Raw genomic sequence first — 12,995 nt, 5'->3', positions numbered from 1 at the left:
CTGTTCCCCTGGTGTTCCCCTGGACAGCTGGGGCTGTGACAGGGTTTGATGCCAGAGGTGGGTGCTCACAGCAAACCCCGTCACTGGCTGGGTCTGCAGCAAGGCACACTTTGGTGACAGCGTTCCCATCCTTTGTGAGAACTCCCCACAGGCAGCAGGAATCACCAAATGATGAAGGCTGGGAAAGACCTTTAAGATCAAGTCCAACAATGATGTTATTGCATCTCACCCCGACTCCAGAATCCCCAGGATCCCAGAGCAGAGCTCACGTTTCCATCCCACCATCGCAGTCAGGGCTCAGGGCTGCTCTGTGTGTGCTGAAATATCTGGCAGAGGCACGCAGGGCTTCTTGGGCTGCCTCTGCCAGCCAGGAATGGGAGGGAACAGAGCTCCCTTTCCCTCAGCCTCCTCACAGGGAGCCCAGCTCTGCCAGGAACAGGCCCAGCCCTGCGTGAGGAGCGTCACAGCAGCTCCATTTTACTGCAAGCAGTAGAGTCCCAATGCCTGTCAGCAAGAGGGTCCCAGAGGAGCAGTGTTTTATAAACACCATTTGTGTCACTGCTTATTGTGTGTTTGTCTGGCTGTCCCCAGGGATGGCAGCCCGGGGTGGGAATAACACAGCCCCTTCCAGTGCTGGCACACCTGTGGGTGCTGCCAGGGGCAGGGGGCACAGGCAGGAGCTGCTGGGGTGGTTTGGCTTGGGGGAAGGCTGCACCATCCATCACGGATTTGTCAGCTCCCTCTGCAGCGCTGATGGGCTCTGCAGGGTCTGAGCAGAGCAAAGCAAATGAGGTGGGAGATAAAATTAAAAACAGAGAGAAATCACAACCTGGGATTGGGGGAGACACCCAGCTGCCTCCTGCTGGGCTGGATCACCCACCCAAGGCACCACCAACTCCTGCTGCTGCTTTTGCTGGTTGCTGCCTGCATCCCTGCCTGCATCCCTGCATGCATCCCTGCCTGCATCCCTGCCTGGCTGGTGAGGAGAACACTCTGTGCACCCCAGAGCCACAGTGGGATGTCACCACCCAGTGAGCTTTCTCTGGATGCCCCCAACTTGCTCAGAGAATCTTTTAATCCCAGAAGACCCATGCCTATTAAATATTGTCCTTCTGCTCCCCTTGCTTTAAAAGAGGAAGATGGATCTTGTAAGGCTCAGAGCTTCTGACAGGAGCACAGCAGCACTGGAAGCACCTCATACAACGAGGAGTTTCCAGAGAACAGAAATTCCTGGTGATTTATGGTGGAGCAAACCTGGCCCTTATGCCTCCCAGGCAAGCCTTTGATGCTGCCCCTTTAATCCTTGGCCACCCGGTACTAATTGTAACTGTAAGATAGTCTTTATATTTAATTAAAAACAAGGAAAGGCTCCTCCATTTAACGAGAAGCCTCCCACAGCAGACCCTGTGCTCTCCCCAGCATCCTTTCCTGCTCTGTTTGAGGCCATCAGTGTGGAGCTGTGGAGGATCCTAAGGAGAATTCCCCAAAGGCAGTGCTGATCCACACCCCTGTGCTGACCACCCACCCCACAAGGGCAGGCAGGACCAAGGGGTGCCTGTGCCAGGGTCCCTGTCCCCAAGCCAGGCACAGGCACAGGACAGAGAATCTCCCTGCTCTGTGCTAGGGGGGATTACAGGAAGGATTTTTCCTTTATTTCCACATGATTTTTCCACGGGAAGGAGCTGGTGCCGAGGAGAGGGAAGGGCAGGAGATGGAAGGGTGGTGCAGGGAAGGTGGGGGCTGTGAACCTGCTTTTCCATACCTAAAAAATGTCAAGCCCTGATCAGGCAGCTGGAGCAGTGAATGGCAGGGTGTGGAAAAGTGGAGGAGGGAATCCCAGCGTGGCTCCTGGTGGTCCCTGGTGGTCCCTGGGAGGCACCGAGCGCTGCTCTGCTCTGCCTGCTCTGCAGAGGGGAAGGAGAGGCTGGGAAATTATCATCAGTTTAAGTCAGTTCAACTTCAGTTCCCAGAAAAATATTGGAACAAATGATCAAACAAACTATTTATAAGCACCAAGAAGATAACAGGGTGAGTAGCAGCCAACATGGGTTTGTCAAGAACAAATCGTGGCAAACCGATCTAATTTTCATCTGCGACAGGGTAATAGGCCTTCTGGATAGAAAAGAAGCAGTAAATGTCATATCTTGACTTTAATAAGATTTTTGACACCGTCTTATATGACATTCTCACAAGCAAGCTGAGGAATCAGAGTCGAGATGAAAATACTATTTGGTGAGGGTAAAACCAGTTGAAAAAGTGCAGTCAGAGACTAGTCAGGGATGGTTGGATGAAATGAGAACTGCTGGATGGCTCTGCTCTATATCCAGTGCCATTCACTATCTGGTCTGTGTGATGGGGAAACTGTAATTATTAAATTTGCAGTCTTTGAATGCATTAGAGAGCAGAATCTGAATGGCAAAGGTCTTGGAAAATGCTGGAGTTAGTTGAGAGAAATGAGAATTTATCTGTTGGATCCAGGTGCAGAGTATGGCCTCTGGAGCTCAGCATAATTGGGGAATTACTGGTGTGACAGGAGGAAAGGATCTCAGACTTATTCCAGATCAGAAGTTGAAATTAGGCCAACAATATCATGATGCTAATGGTTTGCAGGGAAGAGGGAAAAGCATCATGTGTGATGGGTGGGATGCAATTTCTATCACCAACCCAGCAATGCCAAGGAGCAGCTGAGGCTGTTCCAGGTTTGGGAACTGGAGCCACCAGGACGGAGCCCAGAAGGGAGCGAGGAGAAGGATCAGAGACCCACAATGCTGTTCCTGGGCAAGGAGGTGGATGAAGGTCTGGGGAATTCTCATCTTCCCACCTGAATCCCTGTGATGCAAGGTGCAGAGCTCTGCTCCAGGGCAGGGAAATGCTGGGAATGGCTCCAGGAGTCCCCTGTGTGAGCAGCCCCATGCTGGGACTGCCCAGGGTGCACAGAGCTCTTCCATGGCATCCCTTACTCTGGGGCACTCCCTGAGCTGACAGGTGAACCCACATTGCAGGGACATCCACAGCAGATCCCTGGGAATGGGGTTCTTTTCCCATTCTGACAACCACAGCTCTGTGCACCCTCCCTCCCCTCTGCCAGCACCCCAGGAGAACCAAAACAAGGAAAAGACACCTGGCTATGCCATGGAGCAGTCAGGCCTTGGGCTGGCAACCCCCTGAAGACACCAGCAGCACCAACCTGGCATCACTTTGCCTTTGGCCAGGTTGGAAATACTGTCCAGGGCAAGGAGAAGGGGGAGAACACCAGGGGAGAGACTGGCAGGCCTTTGGTGCTGGAAGATGGACAGAGGTGGGTGGGTGGAACAGCACTGGGAGAGCAAAGGCTGGGCTGGGGGCTTCCCCTGCACCCCCTGGCCAGGGCACAGCTGAGAGGAGGGGCAGAGGACAGAACTGCTGAGGGCAGAGCCCCCTCCCTGCCCCAGCCCCGCAGCACCGGCTGCAGATGTGCTCGGCAGAGCCCGGCCACAAAGAGTTAAAGCCGCTTCGCCAGACTGCGAATTCGCAGCGAGTCTCCCACATGCAGCCAAACAACAGCTTGACATTTTCCATCCTTCACGAGAAAGACAAAGGCGTGAAGATATTCCCATGATTCCTTTCTGCATGCCTAACTACGAGCTCAGGTGCAGCAGCATTTGCCCTGGACCGGCCTCATCAACATGAAGGGCGAACTCATCGTTTCTGCATCTTTCCTCGCCACTGCTTGATTAATTGGCTCACGACGATGCTGGCTGAATACCTAATGCCTCCCCTGTCCCTGTTCTTTCTTCACAGCCTTTTGCTGCATTTACATATACTTTATATTCCATAATTTTCACACACACACACAAAAAAAAAAAAAAAAAAAAAAAAGGGAGCACATCTCGGTAATTTGATGTAATGACGGCATGTCACCAAAAAGAGGAATTAGAAAAATCTGTAGGTATTTAATTTATTCTTGTTTTTTTTCAAGTAGATCTCTCAGAGAAAGGCATTAATATTCATGTGCGTGAAAAAAAAAAAAAAGTGCCCTCGAAAGGAAATTTCCAGCATTTTAGTTTAAATTAAATACATTTTTAAAGAAACAATATTTAACTGATAATGCTTGGAGGCAAAATTAACAAAAGTAGCAGCTTTTACCTACCAAAGCAAGGTTTTGTCTCAGGGGTTTCCAGGAAAACTGCCCTGACATGAAACAGCCCTCTCCTTTTCTGAGGGATTCAGCCACTCCAAGAAGGAGGGCACAGGGAGGGAGAGGCCTTTTGCACGGGCCTGCCTGGGATTTTTGCTGGACAATATTCCAGAGCACATCCCCTGGACAGGTTCAGCTCAGCTCTGGCTGTGCAGGCCCAGGAGCTCCCTCAGACCCACAGCCAGGACTTCAGGCAAAGTCGGGGGCTGAAGGAGGCTTAAGCTCTTTTATTCCCCAATTAAACACAAGAAAGGGCAAAACAAAAACCAAAGAGCTGATTTTGAGGGAAGCAAGCACAAGTGACCGATACAGGTGGCAACTCCCCCAGTTAACTCCAACTCGGCTCGTCAGAGAGAAAAATGGCAAAAACATTTGCAACTTTTCCAGGAATTCTTCCAGGAATTGACAGCAAGAGGCAGCCCTGACCAGCAGAGTTTGTGGAGGGGTTTGGAGGTTTTGAGGGGGTTCAGGAGGAGCTGGAGGGGGATGAGCAGCAGGGTGGGGGACACTGGGCTGGGTTTTGTGGCAGGACCAGGGCAGGATAGGCTGGGGGGGTGTGGTGGGAATGAGGGTGTGGAGCCAAGGGGGATGGAGTTCTCTGTGTCCCCACTGTGACTGGGAGCAAGCACCAAACGCAGGGATCCTTGTGGGCACATTAATCCCAAAGCTACACCCTTGGGCTGCTGCCACCCAGTCCCACATGGCACCCATTTCTGCATCCAGCACCATTCTGGGGCTGGGAACACCCTCGGGATGCAAATATCCAGCCCCACAGAGCAGCATCCAGCACCACTATGGACTGGGAATTTTGGGATGCAGACATCCAGCACCACTCCAGGATGGGAACTTTGGGATGCAGACCATCCAGCCCCACAGAGAAGAACCCAGCACCACTCTGGGCTGGGAATTTTGGGATGCAGACATCCAGCACCACTCCGGGCTGGGAATTTTGGGATGCAGGCATCCAGCCCCACAGAGCATCATCCAGCACCACTCTGGCTGTGGCTGATATCATCCACGGCAAGAGGAGGCTTCAAGGATGCTCGTCCTTGACAAGGAAAAAATAAATCATGGGCTCAGGGATTGCCTGTAAATTCCTCCTCGTTAGCGGGGTTGGGAAGCGGGGAGGGCCCCACTCCCCCAGGTGCTCCAGCCTGGGCTGAAGGAGCTGTTGGGTTTTGCACTTTGCCTCTCCTGCCAGCACAAAACCACCTTAATCTGGTCTTCTGGAAATAAAACTTCCCATCTTTGTCCCGGTGCATTAGAAAAAAGATTATCCCCTGGATTAAATAAAATTTTGGGGTGTGTTTGTCAAGCGTGGAAGGCTGAGCCTGCCTGAGGGGCTGGATAAGCTCTGGGAAGGGTCCCTGCTCATGGGAGAAGCTGGTGGAGCACTCAGGAAGGGCTGCAAGGAAGGGCAGCAGCTCTGGTGAGGTTCTAAATTGGTCTCCTGATATTTTATGAAATAACTTTTTTTTTTTTTTCCTAAAGTACTTCTTGATATTTTTATGTTTATATATTTTAACTTCAGATTGGACTCATAAAAAATACATGAGGAGTAAGTGGTTTCTGCGAATGTTTTATACATGATTTGGGAACAGATAGTATTCCAAGAGAAGAAAATATTCCTTTTTACACCAGCCAGGGAGGAGCAGGGCTGGGTTGGAGGCAGTGAAGGGGTTCCCATGGGCACAGAGCTGCCGTGGGCACTCGGTAGGACCAGGTGGGTGGTGCCACCTTTCCTAAAACACCTCCTCCAAGGTGCCCATCGGACACCTCCGAGCAGCAGGAGTGACCCCCCACTAAACACACAGATCCATGGTGCCACCTTCATCGCCCCAGGGTTTTCCAGCCAAAACTGGAGGCAGAGAAGGGATGGATGGGCAGTTTGACTGGTCCTGAAAGGGGAAACTGGAAGCAAAAGGGCTGCACAACAGAGGCAGCAACACATCCCACCTGAGAATGGCCACGGGCCATCAACAGGGACACAACGGGAGGAGGAGGATGAGGGTGCTAAGCCAGGAATGATTGCTGAGCAGGAAAGATGCTGAGCCAGGAAAAGGGATGCCGAGCTGATGCCACTTGCTGCAGCAAGGGCAACTAAAGAGTTAACCCAATATTTCATCGCCTTCCTCCCTCGTAGCATACATTATCTTTTTGACTGTGTAATATGATGCAAAGTTTTTTAAATGATACAATTGTATTCTATTATATTCCCCTCTTCAGGGAGATTTTAGGCTCATTTTTTGCATGAATGATACCGGCTTGTTGCATTTCAATGCTGACACAGAGAGCTCTGTAGGCACACACCGCAGAGAGGGTTATAGCAAGTGCACGGATAAATGCAAAAACATATGGCAACATGAGGAAACTCTACATTTTTTATTATATAAAAGCAGAACTCGTGTTCCCAGATACAGTGCGCAGGATCTGAAAGATGGAGTCACTGTCTCCTTCAGATGGATTTTTATAGGATTTGCTTAAAATAAAATCTAAGCAGGGATTCTGTGCAAATTTTCCCCTTTGGAGAATTGAACTGTGAATCAAATTTTGCCTGATCCACAGATGAAAATCAGTTCGGGGGTTTCTTCTCCAGGTCTCCAGTGAGCATTTGTCCAGCTTAACTGAATTTAGCATAATCTCAGCTGCAATGAGGCCCCAGGAGCAGAGCTGGGCAGGGAGCAGGGATGGAGCCTTGCACAGCCCAGGATGGGCCAGCCAGGCTGCCCAGCCCAAGAATCACCAGAGAGATGCCAAAACCTCCTCCTCCTCCTCCTCCTCCTCACCACGGGGATGGATCCAGCCCTGACAGCCCCACGGGATGGACAGGGTGCCTGCAGCAGTGTTTCCCAGCCCACAGCCCCCATCACAGAAATGCTGAGGGCTCCAGGAGGATGGGGCTTCCGTGGTGGCACATTCCCAAGCTGGGGCCAAAGCCAGCGTGGGGCAGCTTTCCCAGGAGAAAAGGGGCTGCTGCTGGCACCCTGGAGCGAGGCAGAGAAGAAAAGCCACGTGTTTCCTCTCAGGCATTGCTGCTTCTCCCTCCTCTCCTGCCCGTTCCCAGCCCCGGCCCCGCTCCAGACACACACAGCCCCATGTCCACCTTCACCTGGCTGGAGGAGCTCCTGGAGGGTTCTCCACCCAGGAGGGGGCTCTAGCCACAGCTCCTCGCTTGCCCTGAGCCTCTCCCTGCACTCAGCATCCCCCACAGTTGGAATGCTGTCCCTGCCCGGGCTGGGGGTCCCCTGCACGGGGTGCTCTGGGGGAAGGACGCTCTGAAGGCTGCCTGGCTGCTGGCGAAGGTCTTAAAAGAAATTATAGCCTGCATAAAAATATTCACTCCAGCCAAGGGCCTTAAACCATTCCCCTGAGCATTGAACAGTGACTGAAAGTGTATTACTGTGCACTTAAGGTTACTGCAGTAACCCAAGGTCAGACAGCGGCGCGGTATATCCAGGAGACTCACGATGGATTTGCTTCAGTGCTGGACTGGGAAGGCAGAGCCTTCACCAGGCTCTGGAATTTAACTCAATATTCAATTTACCCTGGAATCAATTTTGATGGAGTACAATTCCCATTTATAATCCCGGGTTATTGCCAGCACTGGCGTTTGATTAGACACCAGCAGACCCAGGACAAATGCATCCCTTGTCCCCCCATTCCCCGGGAGCTGCTGGAGCCCACCCACCCTGTGCTGCACCCTGGCACCTGCAGCCCTTGGGAGGACCAGGGGGCTCTAGGACACCCTCAGGGCATCCAGCCCTCTCCTCCTTCCTGGAATCTCCTCTCCCACTGCACCACTCGATGTTTAGAGATGAGAGGGAAGGGCAGAAGAGTTGTAATATTTCCCTCTTAACTTTAAGCTCCCATGAATTTAGAATCCTTTTCTCTGAGGGGCTAATTATATAATTTCAATGTTTACTCAGTGCAGGCGGAATTTTGTGAGATTGTGCTCAAGGGACACAGGAGCTGGATTTAAACCCTGGGAAGGGAGAACTGGCTGCCTTTATGGCACAGCTCACATCACAACCTGCTGCTCTTCGTTTGCTGGGCAGGGGAATCTGCCACTGCTTTTCCCTTGGCTGCCTTTGATTATTGGACATTGATGCTTCATTTCTCCACTGCTGCTTCCAAGACAAACACAAGGCTGGGCGTTTATGGTGCCACACAGCCCTGCCCTGGACCCTCCACTCTGCCCAAACTGCTCCATTTCTGAACTTCCAAGCCCACAGGTGGCACCAGCCCATGGCTGGAGACCTCCCAGCTGGGGCTGAGGCTGCCCCAGTGAGTGTTTGGTGCTGCTGATGGGTGCTGGTGGCTCAAGAGCCTCCCAGAGCTGCTGGGACCTTGTGGTGTCCCAGAGCAGGGGACCCCTTGTGGGAATCCAGGGCTTCCCTCTGGCTGCCCTGGCAGGTCTGGGACCCTGGCAGGGGTCAGGAACCCCCCTGGACAGAGCCCCCAGAGACACTGTCTGTGATCTCTGTCCATGGAAAAGAGTTTTCAATCTTACAGGATCAATTACCAGCTCTGAGTGTTTGATAGAAGTAATAATTAAATGTGGCACAGGTGCAAAAGTAAAATTTTAGGATTTTAGATTAGGGGTCCAAAGGGGACAAGATGGAGGAAATTGGGTGTGCCTTGTCCTTTTTCTCCTTCTTCATGCCCTCCATGTCTCACTGTGGTGTTGGCATTTTTCTGTTGGTTCAGGCTGGGGACACACTGTCTAACGTAGGTGACAGATATTGGCACGTTATTGTAAATGCAGCCCAGGGAGTTTCTGGTATTTAATGTTTGTAACATCCCACTGAGGGCAGAGCCCCACACGCTGCCCTGCAGGACAGAGCTGGGCAGGGCAGCAGAGCATGTGAGAGATAAACAGAATAAACAACCTGGAAACCAGCACAGACCAATTATGGCTTCTGCTTTGGCAGCGGGGCAGAAAGACAGAGACTTTCTACTATCTCAGAATCATCAATACCTCAGATTCTGACAACCCCTCATTACTGATGGGCAGCTCTGAACCCTTTTCCCTTTCTGTGCCCGCAGCCAACCCCTCTGTGCCCCTGAGCCAGGTTCTGCAGTGCCCCAAGGGTGGCCGGGGGGAGGAGGGACCAGCCTGGCCCCTGGCACAGAGGAGGGTGTTTCTGGTGAGCTCCAAGCCCAGGAGCATCCCCTGGCAGCCCCTGCAGGGTGCCCATGGTGAGGGGGCTCAGCCAGCCCTGGGGCACGTCCCCCCAGCCCCGATGCCACCCTGCTGCTCCCAGACCTGCCCAGGGACCCCCCCAAGAGCCCAGAGCTCCTCCCTGTGCAGCAGAAAAGGAGCAGCTCTCCCTCCTGCCTGCCAAAGCGGAGAGGAGATGTCCCCACGCTCCAGCCTTCTCCCCTTGGGAGCATGTTCTTCATAATTACAGGACCAGAGAATCCATTTTTGCCTCTCACCATTAACAGCAATTTATATTTAACATATTTCGGCTTCCTGGGTCAGAAATGGAAATTATTCCGTGCCCAGCTCAACCTTAAAGTTATGATTGTGCTTAGCAGGAGGATGCTGAATACAAAAGGGAAGATTTTGAACTGCAGCTAATTTAACACAACAAAAAATTACAGTATGGGGAAAACTTCCCCGCTCCCATGGAACCAGGAAGCAGATTATCCATTTACAGAGTTCACCGTTCCCCAGCCATGAGCTGTCCCTTTAACCACTGCTAAATTGTTTTCTGACAGCCCCTCGCTGCAATTTTATCCCCTGACATTTGATTTACATATGATCTTTAAGCACCAGCACTGCTGTAATAGCTATTTGGTTAATATTCAAATCAGTCCGTGATGTCACATACCTTGATAGGTCATTTCACTGCGGCTCGGCATAATGCATGTAAAAATAAATGTAGAACTAATGAAATAAACTGATTAAGGGGAGAAATCAATCGCTTTACTGCTGTAGTGAAGATCCAGCAGTTAATTTAGCATGGATCTGCAAGGGTGCACGTTAATAGAACAGGCTCTCATCTAATTGGTGCCACAGTAAATGAAATACAGTAATATTCCATGATGCATTGGAAGAGTTCACTTCATTTTCTCTGCTCTTTCCCCAAGAACTGTTTACAGCACAATGGATTTCATGGATTTATATATTTATTTCCCTGGCTCAGGAGGTAGACCCTGCCTGATCCCCGTTAACCCCCCCACAATTAGCAAGTCCAACCAGCTCCTTACAGTAACTTCTTTAATCAACACCCGCAGGGCAGGGGAGCAGCTGGGTTTGTTTGTTTAGAGCTTTGTGGAGTGTTTCCCATCACTGCTGGAGCTGCTGCCCTGCAGAAAGAGGCACTGGGAGCCCCCAGGGTCTCACTGCCCCTTTGCCCACCTTTATGGCATCGACACTGCAGGGCACCCAAAGTTACCAAGGGCAACAGCTGGGGAAGGGTCTGGAGAGTGACTCCTGTGAGGAGCAGCTGGAAAAGGGGTTCAGCCTGGAGAAAAGGAGGCCCAGGAGGGACCTTCTGGCTCTGCACAACTCCTGACAGGAGGGGACAGCCAGGGGAGTCGGGCTCTGCTCCCAGGGAACAGTGACAGGAGAGGAAACTGCATCAAACTGTGCCAGGGGAGGGTCAGGTTGGACAGCAGGAGGAATTTCAGAGAATGGAAGGGGCTGCCTAAGAAGATTTGGATTCCCCATCCCTGGAGGTGTCCAAGGAATTCCTGGACGTGGCACTCAGTGCTCTGGGCTGGGCTGGTCCATCACAGGTTGGGCTCAGTCTTGCAGGTCTCTTCTAACCTAAATGATTCTGGGATTCTGTGATCCAGCAGTCCCAGAGCAGAGGCCAGGGCCAGTGGTGACACTCCCTGGGGAATGTCCCTGGGGCTGTCCTGTCCCCGGCTCACCTCCTTCCCACAAGGATCTCAGAATAAACTTGAGGAGTCCTGGAGCAGTTGTGGTACCTCAGGAAACTCCAGAGGCTGTGGGAATTTCCCAGCCAGTTGATCCGTACATGCTGCCCTGTTCATTACAGCTGTCAAAAATATGCAAAAAGTCCCATCTGGTCCCACCAGGTCTGAGCCTGAGCTCTGATCTGAAGAAATCACTTGACTGACTAATTACCACACCTCTTTCCTCCTAATTGAAGGTCAACACATTAAGGATGAGTTACCACCTCAAGTATAACAGAAAACTATAAATATTTGAGAAATGCCACCTCGGAGCAGCCTGAACTCCCTAGCCCATGCTGATCAGGGGGGAAACAGCAGCAATTTGTTCCAAGATTTGGGATCTCTGCCAGTGCCCACTCTGCCACCAGAGACCTCTGCCCTCCCTAAAATTATTTAGCTGTATTAAAAAAAAAAAAAATAGGGGAAAAATGATCTATACAAAAACTTTGCATAAAAAAGTGATCAATGCAAATTCCTCCGAGAAAATTGCACCAACAGATGGAATCAACCCATTCCCAGCAAACGCCTCTGGCTGTGCAGATGGTAATTATAGGATGTATGTAAATATGGGAGTGCCAGGAAGCACAGCAACACGCACTGCTGAGCCTGGGCGTTCAGGGGACGCCTGTCCCGGCCCTGCCCGGGCCTTGGGCAACGGGAAAACAGGATTTGGAAAGGTTTTGGGCTGTCTCCCTCTGCCCTGCAGCTCCAGCTGCTGGAACCAACCCCGAAGCTGTGCCTCAGTATTGAGCATGTAGGTGAATTTGGTGGGGAGAAATGATGATGTTTGATTTTAGTTTAGGAGGTTGAATTATTTTTTTTTATTATAACTATGATATAATATATTAATATACTATTTAAAGGAGATACTAAAACTACAAGCCTACTTTTTCTAACTATTATATCTAACACATTAATAGCTTGTGACCCTCTCTGGAGAGTCCAGCCCCAGGTGAGTTGTGTCGGAATCTGAGGTATTCATGATTCTGAGATTGTAGAAAGTCTCTGTCTTTCTGCCCCGCTGCCAAAGCAGAAGCCATAATTGGTCTGTGCTGGTTTCCAGGTTGTTTATTCTGTTTATCTCTCACATGTTCTGCTGCCCTGCCCAGCTCTGTCCTGCAGGGCAGCGTGTGGGGCTCTGCCCTCAGTGGGATGTTACAAACATTAAATACCAGAAACTCCCTGGGCTGCATTTACAAGAACGTGCCAATATCTGTCACCTACGTTGGACAGTGTGTCCCCAGCCTGAACCAACAGAAAAATGCCAACACCACAGTGAAACATGGAGGGCATGAAGAAGGAGAAAAAGGACAAGGCACACCCAATTTCCTCCATCTTGTCCCCTCTGGACCCCTCATCTAGAATCCTAAAATTTTACTTCTGCACCTGTGCCACACAATTATTACTTCTATCAAACACTCAGAGCTGGTAATTCATCCTGTAAGATTGAAAACTCTTTTCCATGGACAGAGATCACAGCCAGTGTCTCTGGGGGCTCTGTCCAGGGGGGTTCCTGACCCCTGCCAGGGTCCCAGACCTTCCAGGGAGCCAGAGGGAAGCTCTGGATTCTCACAGGTTGGATTGGCCATCAGCTCAAACAATCCTCACCAGAATCCTACCAAGCATTCACCCCAGGTAAACAATTCTCCAAACACATTCCACATGGGAAAAACAAGGAGCAGAAATAGAAATTTTTTTCTCTTTCTTCTCTCTGTGAACTTCTATGAAAAATCCTGATGTAGAGAAGAATGTTCCTGCCACACCTCAGCTCTGGGAGGGCCACGAGGGGATGGATTCTGGCCACTCCTGAGATGTGAATGGGCTCAGCCCCAACTCACCCTGGGCAGGAAAGATCCAGGCCCCACTCAGTTTGGGAGTGCTGGTGGGA

Source organism: Lonchura striata, chromosome 15 (genome assembly GCF_050655825.1).
Source record: "Lonchura striata isolate lonStrDom1 chromosome 15, ASM5065582v1, whole genome shotgun sequence".
NCBI classification, from domain to species: Eukaryota; Metazoa; Chordata; class Aves; order Passeriformes; family Estrildidae; genus Lonchura; species Lonchura striata.
This window is presented reverse-complemented; position numbering follows the sequence as displayed.